The sequence below is a fragment of the Narcine bancroftii genome, chromosome 6 (assembly GCF_036971445.1).
Source record: "Narcine bancroftii isolate sNarBan1 chromosome 6, sNarBan1.hap1, whole genome shotgun sequence".
NCBI lineage: Eukaryota > Metazoa > Chordata > Chondrichthyes > Torpediniformes > Narcinidae > Narcine > Narcine bancroftii.
In genome coordinates this window covers 239,608,142-239,618,926 of record NC_091474.1, presented here as the reverse complement: position 1 = coordinate 239,618,926, position 10,785 = coordinate 239,608,142, and the positions used below count along the sequence as shown (strand labels likewise).

General features: G+C 47.0%; 1 long non-coding RNA gene across 1 annotated transcript; it reads left to right on the top strand.

Moving 5' to 3' along the window:
* Positions 1 to 2,865: 2,865 nt before the first annotated feature.
* LOC138735563 (uncharacterized) lies at positions 2,866 to 8,983 on the top strand. Its single transcript, XR_011339775.1, has 2 exons — positions 2,866 to 3,162; positions 8,777 to 8,983. It is a non-coding gene; the product is annotated as an uncharacterized lncRNA (long non-coding RNA).
* The last annotated feature ends 1,802 nt before the right edge of the window (positions 8,984 to 10,785 follow it).

The following is a 10,785-nucleotide window of genomic DNA, read 5'->3' as shown; positions in this document are numbered from 1 at the left end:
GAAGGGTTTTTAGTGTAGGTCACATACAAATGCTTTAAAACAGATCTTATTTAAAATACTGGAGATCTGCTCATGCTAGACATGTTGGAGCCAACAGTCTTTGCCAAAGCTTTGGAGAGTATCCAAGAGACTTCACTAATGGATTGTTTACAAAAATGCAACAGATGAAAGAACTTGTCGGAGCTGCATTCTGTCTGGAGTGGAACTAGCTGTTCAAGGAGGGTCATGTGATTTTGCAAGCAGAGAGAGTAAAATAGACTTTCTCCCTGTGTGTGTGTGTGTGTGTGTGTGTGTGTGAGAGAGAGAGAGAGAGAGAGAGAGAGAGAGAGAGAGAGAGAGAGAAAGAGAGAGATAGAGATAAGTTTTACAGTTTTACCATCAGCAGCAGCAACTGGGACTGGAAAAGGACAAGCTGGCAAGCTTGTGGAAAGCCCTATTTGGAAGATGGGTTATGAGTTCTTAGTTCAGCCTGGTTAAAGCCCATATGGTCCATATAAGAGGAGAGTTCTGGCTGTCTAATGTTTCACTTGAAATATGAGAAACAGAAAAGGAACTCTGTGGGGACCTGAAAGAAAGAGGTTATTATCTGGAGAACCTTGAGAGGATAAGTTTCGTCAGCAAGACACTGAAGTGGGTGATTAAAAAGGAATCAGTTGTGGGTGTCCTGGAACAACAAATCTCGCTGTGAAAACCAACAAGAACCTTCCTGAGCGGTAACCATTTACTTTTCAAGCACCAAAACCTGGTGAACTTCATAAATGTTAAATTCTGTGCACAGTCTAAGAATTGCCTGCAACCAGTGAACTTGGAGGAGTGAGAAGTGAGATTGGACTGTGAACCAAAGAACTTTTCTGAACTTACACACACATTACACACACGTGCCCTTAGTATTAGGTTGGGGTCAAGTTAGATTAAGTAAGTTAATAGTGATAAGTTAAAGTGTGATTCCATTTTCATGATTAAAGGTAATGAAATGCAACTTTTGTTTAAGTAACCATTTGTCTTGGTGAATTTCTATTGCTGCTGGGTTTTGGGGTCCTCTGGGCTCATAACAAATCTACTCAGTGTACATGTATTGTTTGTCTGGTCTGTCTGTGTTATTTGGTATGCGTGCTTTGCACTCTTCTGTTTTGATAGATTATACTGGAGCAATCAGATGAACATTAAGTGAACTTGAAAGATAGAGCAGGAAACCAGGACTTTCACACACTGAGTCAATTCTGACCACCATACAGCAATCCAGCCCAAAGCTACATTGGTGGCGTCAACTGTTCCCCTGGATTCTGAGCCCCAACTTCATCCTGGGGGGGGGGGAAATTCACCACCAATCTACGGACTGACTGTACCCGTTCAGTGTAGGGGCAGACTCCCCTCCCCCCACCCACGGTCCACAAAGATGGAGATTAGGGTTGAACCCCAGTCAACCGAGCTGATAGGTAGCGGGCTCTACTAACCGTGCCACTCTGCTGCCCCTCCAGACTGTGGGGAAGTGATGAAATCCGAAAACGAGATAAGGGAAGTCACCAAACTCGATGGCTGAACTTGCTCATGTCGCCACCTTGAGTTCAAGGTACATTGAGATCGTTTATTTTGTGAGAAATCCAGCCAGTCAACACATACGTAGTACAGCAATTAAAAACACAGGTGCAGGGTGCAGATATGCAGCAAGAGATCAGGTGGAACAGAGCCAAAAGCCACATTATTTTACTGGTGAGAACTTTGTTCAAGACCCCGATAGCAGAAGGAAAGACACTGTCCTTGAATCTGGTGGTGTGAAACACGAAGGTCTGCAGACACTGTGATCGGAGCAAAATCACAAGAATGCTGGAGGAACTCAGCAGGTCTCAAAAAGCGAGCCTGCCTGTCCGCTTTTTGCTCATAGTCTGAGTAAGGGATCAGGCCCGAAACGTTGGTTAAATGCTATACCTCTGTGGACACTGGGAGACTTTCTGAGTTCCTTCAGGGTGCGGAAGGGGGTGCAGTTGGGATGGGTTGAATGTTTAAATATGTTGCCTGCCTTTCCAAGGCATGGAGTCGATGAAGTGGAGGGGGAAAATGGTGTGATATTCTGAGCAGCGTTCACAATTGTCCGTTATTTGCAGCCGTGCGACACCCCGACCGCATTCAATGACCCACAATAAATTGTCAGTGCTGTATAAATGAGAGTTTAGATTTAAATCAGCCAGCGTCAGCGTGAAGAAGGAATTCTGATGACGGGTCTTCGATCTGAAACATTTACTCGGTTTCTCTCACCATGGATACTACTTGCCTTGCAAAATACTCCCAAAATTTTCTGCTTTTATTTTATATCTCCAGTATCTGCAGAATTTTTTCCCCATTTTTTATTTGTTGGGAGTTTAGATTGGTTCCTGCCATAGAATATTAGAGGACAGTAAACAAGCCCTTCGACCCTTCTAGTCCACACTGAGCTATTATTCTGCCTCATCCCACAGGCCTGCACCCAGTCCTTAGACCCCCCCCGTACCCCTCCAATCCATGTATCAGTGCAAATTATTCTTTAATGTTAATATTGAGCCCGCATTAACCACTTCAGCTGGCAGCTCGCTTCACACCCCCACCACTCTCTGCGTGAAGAAGTTCGCACTAATGTCACCCCTAAACATTTGAACTCATGCCCTCTGGTTTGTATCCCACTGCGTGTCTTTTTGTATGTTCTTTTTACCTTTGTATGAGTTTTTATCTTTCTCTGGAAATCCTTGCATTTTGACCCACTGCAACTGCTCAGTTCGGTCAAGTGCAAGTGGAGTGTGCTGCCAGGGCTAGTGGGGGGGGGGGGTGGGCGGGGGTGGGGAAATCAGGAGATAAAGGATTGTGCAAGGATTGTGTCAATTCTCACACCGGGACCCGTTCCAAACCAGACCTGCAGTTCCAAACCAGACCATCAAATGGAATGCATTTGGAGCCACCTGTGAGATCTGCCTGATTTCCACCCCCCCCCACCCCCCCCCCCCAGCCCTGGCAGCACACTCCACTTGCACTTGACCGAACTGAGCAGTTGCAGTGGGTCAAAATGCAAGGGTCACGGTTCAGTCTGAATGGGGGCTGTTTCCTCCTGCGTCAGGCCAGACGGACATGACAGCTGTCTTGCATTAAAGTCACACATGTTGGAAGTGTGTGGGCTTCATTGGAAGAGCTTTGCAGGCAAGTATCTCGACAGGAAATTTCTGTGAATATTCCGTGGAGTCGTGAATGGAAAAAAAGTAATATATTATCTCTTTTTGTTGTTCTGTGAACAGAAAATGGAAAATTATTTGCCAAGCAGGTCCGCAGAAATGTTTTAACAGGCCAAATGTATGTATAAAGTAAAAGAATCCAAGATATAAAGTGGATTGAGCAAATTGTACCCCACGTTATACAGTTGGTGCAGCGCTGTTACAGTGCCAGCGACCTGGGTTCGAATCTGGCGCAGTCGATCAGGAGTTTGCATGCTCTCCCCATGAGCTGCATGGGTTTCCTCTGGGTGCACCCACCCTCCAAAATGTGCAGGGGTCCTAGTTTAATTGGACGGCATGGGTCAGTGGTGTCATTAGGGTGGGTATCACTCGACCCCCTCCATGGACTGAGTGTACAAGTGGAAGAAACAGGTGTATGTTCCTTGTATGTCCGGGGTGGTGGCAGTGGTGAGCAGTGAGGGGAGAGGCAGGGTGGTGGTAGAGTGGCAGGCGGGGGTGGGGGGGTTGGTAGGCTCTGACCAGAGCACATTAGAAGGTTCAAAAAATAAATCGGCATAGAGTTTTAGCCTTGTAGGTATATTGATACATGTAAGCTCGGCTTACCAGAAAATGTTTCTGTTGTTATATCTAACTGCGGGGATATTTATTAAAAAATAATATATTTCTGCTGAAACGCTGCACAAAAATTTTATACACAGTCATTCTAGTGTCACCCCCCCGCCCCCGATGGTGTCACCCGTTGCGGTCCGCATTCCCCCCCACACCGCACTCCCCCTAGTGACGCCGGTCATGGGCCGGAAGGGCCTGTCACCGTGCTGTATGTCTAATTTTTTTTTAAACATTTACTTAGTGGTAAACTACGCAATAAAGAAAAAAGCCGTAGCTCAGTTGTTGACTTTGGCCTGAGTTGAACAACACTTGGAACTGCCGGTGCATTCATTTCAGGGATGGAATCTTAAATGAAGCATGTATCACAACTAGCGGGGTAAACTGAAGAACATAAGGAATAGGAGCAGGAGTTGGCCATCCGGCCTGTCGAGCCTGTTCCGCCATTCAATGAGATCATGGCTGATCCGGTCATTGACTCAACTCCACCCACCTGCCTTTTCCCAACATCCCTTAATTCCATTTTTTAATGTAAAAATCTATCTAACTGAAATTTAAATATATTTAATGAAGTCACTTCAACTGCTTCCCTGGGCAGAGAATTCCACAGATTCACTTGTTTCTGAGAAAAACAGTTTTACCTCATCTCCGACTCATCTACTCCCCTGAATCTTGAGACTGTGTTCCCTAGTTCTGGTCTCATCTACCAGATAAAACAATTTTCCTGCCTCTATCTTATCAATCCCTTTCCTAATTTTTTATATTTTTATATGATCTCCTCTCATTCTTCTGAATTCGAGTGAGTAAAAACCCAAGCAATTTAGTCTCTCCTCATAGGTCAATCCCTTCATCTCCGGGATCAACCTGCTGAACTCCCTCTGGACTGCCTCCAAGGCCAGAATATCCTTCCTCAAGTATGGAGACCAGAACTGCACACAGTACTCCAGGTGTGGCCTCACCAGGACCTTGTCCAGTTACCTATGAATTTGTACTGAAGATACATTAAAGGAAGCATCCTGCGGTTTTTTTTTTGCAAACATCTAATTCCTCAACGTTGACCCTTCTGTAAAAACCACCATTTTCAGAAAATGCTTGCAACCTCAGTATCCTTGATTTCTCCTGTTTCCATTTGATACCCCCTCCCCCAGTCTCTCCGTTTCAGACGCCTGTCTTTCTTCACTCACACGTTGATGAAGGACTCAGGTCCGTGATGTCAGTAATATATTTTAAAATTTAGATATACAGCATGAGCCCGTGCCGCAAAGTTTCATCCAAATGACCTTTGCTATGGTACGTATTGAAGAGTGGGATGAAACAGGAGGAAACCCTCGCAGAACAGGGAGAACATGCAAAATCCTGACAGACAGCACTGGGTAGTGCTGGCACTGTAACAGTGTGGCGCTAAACACTAAACTAACTGTACCACCCTATTTATCTTTACCTCCTATGGATGCTGCGAGACTGGCTGAATTCCCCTAGCATCTCAGAGTTCTTCCTGCCTTTGCCCTCTCCCATTATTTCTCAGCTTTTACCCTCCCACCTTGTATCCACTTATTACCTCTCGTCTGTTCGAATGTGCTCCTCTCCCTCAGGAGAGAGATCAATCAGCTCATCGAGTGGTGTCACACCAACAACCTTGCGCTCAACGTCGGCAACCAAGGAGATGATTGTGGACTTCGGTTGGACGTCAGAGGAACATGACCCAGTCCTCATCGGGGATCAGCTGCGGAGAGGGTCATGCACTTCAAATTCCTGGGTGTCACCATCTCCAAGGATCTGTCCTGCAGCCTCCATGTCGATACAATCAGAAAGAAGGCTCGCCAGTGGAGGAATCTGAAGAGATTTATCACTGAAAACTCGGTCTTCTACAGGGGTACCGTGGAGAGCATTCTGGCTGGTTGCATCACTGCCTGGTATGGCAGTGCCAATGTTCAGGACAGGAAAATAAAATCTCCAAAGGGTTGTTAACTCAGCTTGTGTCATCACGGGTACCAGTCTTCACTCCAGAGGCAGTGTCTCTATCCTCAAAGATCCCCACCACCCAGGCAATGCCTTTGTCACTCTGCTACCATCGGGTAAAAGGTACAGGAGCCTGAAGACGAGCACTCAGCGGCACAAGGACAGCTTCTTCCCCGCTGCCATCAGATTCCTGAATGGACAATGAACCACAGACACAGCCTCACTTTGATTTTTTTTTTGCACTTCTTTAAATTTATTTTGTGAAGTGGTTTATATAAATGTTTGCACTGTGAACCTGCTGCAAAACAACAAATTTTGTGTCAAGTTCAAGACAATAAATTCTGATTCTGATTTTCCCACTTGTTCATTCAGGATTCTGCCTGTGTTTTGCTCATACTTTGAAAAGGGGCTCAGGGGTTACCCATCACTTCCTGTGGAAGCTGCGTGAGTTTTTCCAGCTGGTTTGGGTGTTGCACTCAACCCCCGCATCTGCAGAGTTTCCTATTTAATTTTCCTTCCCCTCCTCTGGTCTTCCCCCCTCCACCCCACCGCCCCTTCTCCACAGTAAATTTGTAGCGTGAATAAAAGCTCTCACGATTGGAGGGAGAACAAACGCTTTTATTAGCTTATAACTGAGGATAGAGTCTCACAGTCGTCTTCAGAAGGGTTCTGGGTTTAGGTGGGAAACCAGGGTGGCATGTGACATCACGGGTACCAGTCTTCACTCCAGAGGCAGTGTCTCTATCCTCAAAGATGAGAGTGGAGCCGGGAGGCGGGGCCAACCATCAGCATACCACCCTACCAGTGAATCCCAGTTCCTCCAACATTAATCCAATTTTATTCTCCCCACATTCCCTGGAACGTCCCGCACATTCCACCAATCACTGGCACTAACAGCGGCCAATCATCCCACCAAACCGCACGTCTTCGGGGTGTGGGAGGAAACTGGAGCATCCGGAGGACGCCCACATTGTCAGGGGGGAGGTCGTGCAAACTCCACGCAGACCGTGGCTAAGATCAGGATTGAACCCAAGTCTCTGATGCTGTGTGGGGAGATTTGATGATTAGTGTAAACGTGTGTGTTTTTGCATCATCCTCTGATGTGTGGAGCTCTGACAGGATGAACAATAATGAAGGAATGCTGTCTTCTGAGAGGCAGCGTTTGCAGGAGAGATGTGTAATATTTCCCCAGGACTAAACGGCTGGCTATCCTTGGCTATGTGGTGTAGAATGGCATAATTGGCCCTGATCCTGATGGGATGCGCCCCCTATTAGAGCACCCCATCCCCAGGACCACAAAGGCTTTGAGGAGATGCCTGGGGTTTTTCTCATATTACTCCCAAAACACTAATAAGGTTCGCCCTCTCTTAAAAGCCACTAATTTTTCCCTCTTGGCTGAAGCCCAAACGGCTTTTAACTACCCCCGAATCCACATTGCGAAAGCCACCATATATGCGGTGGACAAAAATGTACCTTTGCAAGTGGAAAGCAACATTTTGGACGTAACCCTGGCCGCTACCCTCAACCAGGCGAGCAGGCCAGTTGCATTTTTCTCTCGGACATTGCAAGGCCACAAGCTCTGGAACGCCTCTGTAGAACGGAGGCTCAGGCCATTGTAGAAGGCGTAAGGCACTGGAGACAGTACCTGGCTGGTTGAAGATTTACGCTCCTCACTGACCAGCACTCGGTCGTATTCATGTTCAGTAATGTCAAGAGGGGAAAAATCAAGAATGACATGATTGCTAGATGGAGGATCGCGCTCTCCACCTACAATTATGACATTGCCTATCGACCAGGAGCTCTTCATGACCCTCCAGATGCCTTATCCAGAGGAAGCTGTGCCTCTGCACACACCGGCCAACTGCGGACTTTGCATAATGAGCTCTGCCATCCTGGGGTCACCCACATGGCTCATTTTGTCAAGGCACACAATCTGCTCCACTCCTTGGAAAATGTCAGGGAAATGATCAAGTCTTGCCAGGTCTGCACGGAGTGCAAGCTGCACTTCTACTGCCCTGCAAAGGTGCGCCTGATCAAGTCATCCAGGCCCTTTGAATGGCTCAGTGTCGATTTTAAAGGACCCCTCCCTCCACGATCGGGAACACCTTCTTCATCTCTGTTATTGATGAGTACTCCCGCTTCCCGTTTGCCATTCCGTGCCGAGACATGTCCACTTCATCAGTAATGAAGGCCCTAGATTCCATTTTCACCCTGTTCGGGTATCCTGGCTTCATTCATAGCAACTGGGGCTCATCCTTTATGAGTGTAGAGCTACGTCAGTACCTGCTGGTGAGGGACATCACGTCCAGCAGGACTACTAGCTACAAACCCCAGGGGAACAGGCAGGTTGAAAAGGAGAATGACAGGGTCTGGAAGGCTGACAAACTGGCCCTGAGGTCAAAATGCCTTCCAGACTCATGCTGGCAGGTAGTCCTCCCTCTTGCGCTCCATTCTATCTGGTCGCTACTATGTACCATGACCAACTCTACTCCTCACGAGCTCCTATTCACTTTTGAAAGAAGGTCGGCATTGGGAACTACACTCCCAACCTGGCTCACCACTCCTGGTCCGGTCCTTCTCAGGAAGCACGTGAGGAGAAGCAAGACTGATCCCCTGGTGGAAAGGGTGAAACTGCTCCACGCCAATCCCACGTGCGCCTATGTGGAGTGCCCGGATGGCAGGGAGGACACCGTCTCCATCAGGGACTTGGCACCAGTTGGAACAGAGAGTCCATTTTCTCAAGTGTCCTGTGAATCACAGATCTCATTCTCGCCGCCCGCAGTCAGAGCCTCAGGGTGTCCAGTTCAGGAGGAAAGTACATCCCCCTCCACCGTTGAGCCAGAGACCCAGCCTGCCTCTCCTCCCTCACAAGGTGACCAGAAGACCCAAGGAGTCCAAGGCCCCCTAATGCTAAGGATCTCCAGACCCCTGGACTACATATATCTGTAAATTTGTAAATAACTATATTTTTTTTAACCACTTGTTTCTGAATCCATGTTCTCTGTCTTCATTCACAGACCCTAAATTCTACAGGAAGGGGCGAATATAGTGAACTGGGATTCACTGGTGATGTGTGGTGCTGAAGGCTGGCCCCGCTTCCCGGCTCTGCTCCCATCTATTCACAGATAACCCCTGTTTCCCACCTAAATCCAAAGCCCTTCTGAAGACTACTGTTGAACCCTACACTTAGTTATGAGCTAATAAAAGGATTTGTTCTCCCTCCAGTCGTGAGAGCTTTTATTCATGCTACACACCCCTTCCTTTATATTGAGGCATCCACCTGATTTTCCACATACCTGATGAAGCACTCAGGCCCAAAATGTCTACTGCCCTTAACTTCCTGTGGATACTATGCGACCTGTAGAGTTTCCCTGCCACTTTTGCGCATTACCCTCAACCTCAGGTTCTGCAGACGTTCTTGTCTAACAGCTTTTGGTGAAAAGTCATTTATTCAACAAAGTTAAACAACGTGCCTTCCGGTGCTGGAGAACCGAAGCAATACTCAAAAGTGCTGTAGCAACTGCTGAGTCCCCGTTTCCCACCATCAGGAATGGTGAATGGCTGAGGCATGAGACGCCGACTGCCACATTGCTTTCAGTGGATGCTGTGTGACCTGCTGAGTTTCTCCAGCCCCTTTGTGGACTGTCTACAGAGACTTGTAATCCAATTCCGGTCAAGTCCTTCTTCATTTGAATAATTGATGCTGAAGACCAATCACAGATCAGAGTCCATTTGAAGGGTTCAATGGATTTAGAATGTACAGCTCCAGAGGGGGATATTCGGCCCATCATATCTGTGCCAGCCATCACCTCGATAACTCCTACCAACAGCACAATTTCCGCAGCATTTTTTCCACCCTATATTAATTAATTTCTCTCTGTAAATTATCTCCAAACTATTTTCTACATTAAAAATAAAAATCCCCACATCTCTCTTAATACTCCTCCCCTTCATTTTACACCTTTGGCCTCTAGACCCTGGAAGTCCAAAGGAAGCATCTCCACTTTTCAAGTCCATCCAAACCTGTCATCATTTTATGAGGGAGAATTTAAAGATGTGTAGGACAATTATTTTCCATAGAGAACAGTGGGTGACAGGAACAGGATGTTGGAAGCAGACACCCATGACTATGAAGAGATGGAGAGATATATATTGTGTTCAAACAGTAGAGTTTTAATATGATTTGGACATTATGCTCAGCTCAGGCACATTGATCAAAGGGTCTGTTGTTGTGCGGCACTGTTCAACGTTTTATGTCCTTCTATTAAAGCTCCCTTCAACTTCCTCTACTTCCTCAGGACTTTGCAGAGGTTAAGTGTGACACCAGAGACCCTAGCAAACTTCTACAGAGGTGTGGTAGAAAGTGTGCTGACCGGCTGCGTCACAGTCTTGTACGGGGACACCAATACCCCTGAGCATAAAGCCCTCCAGAATGGACACAGCCCAGGGCATCACAGGTAAAATCCCCACTATCGAGTATATCTACGGGGGAATGCTGCCATCAGAGGGGAGCAGCAATCATCAAAGACCCTCACCACGCAGCACATGCTCTCTTTCACTACTGCCATCCGGAAAGAGGTGTAGGAGTCACGGGACTCGCACCATTAGGTTCAGGGACAGCTGCTACCCCTCTACCATCCTACCCCTCAATGACAAATTCAATCAGGGACTCTTACTTGTGCAATTTAACCATATATAATCATATAACAATTTATGGCATGGAAACAGGCCATTTTGGCCCTACAAGTCCACGCCAAAGAACTCCGCTAGCTCCCCCTGGCTATTCTCCGCCCATAACCCTCCAACCCCCTCCTATCCATGTATATATCCAGCCTTCTCTTAAATGAAAGAATTGACTCTGCCTCAACTATTTCCTCTGGAAGATTATTCCATTCAGCCACCACTCTCTGAGTGAAGAAGCATCTTCTAATGTTTCTCCTAAGATTTTTCCCCCTTACCCTCAACTTGTGTCCTCTTGTTTCAACCTGCCCTGCTCTCAGGGGGAAGAGTCTACTTGCATCTAGTC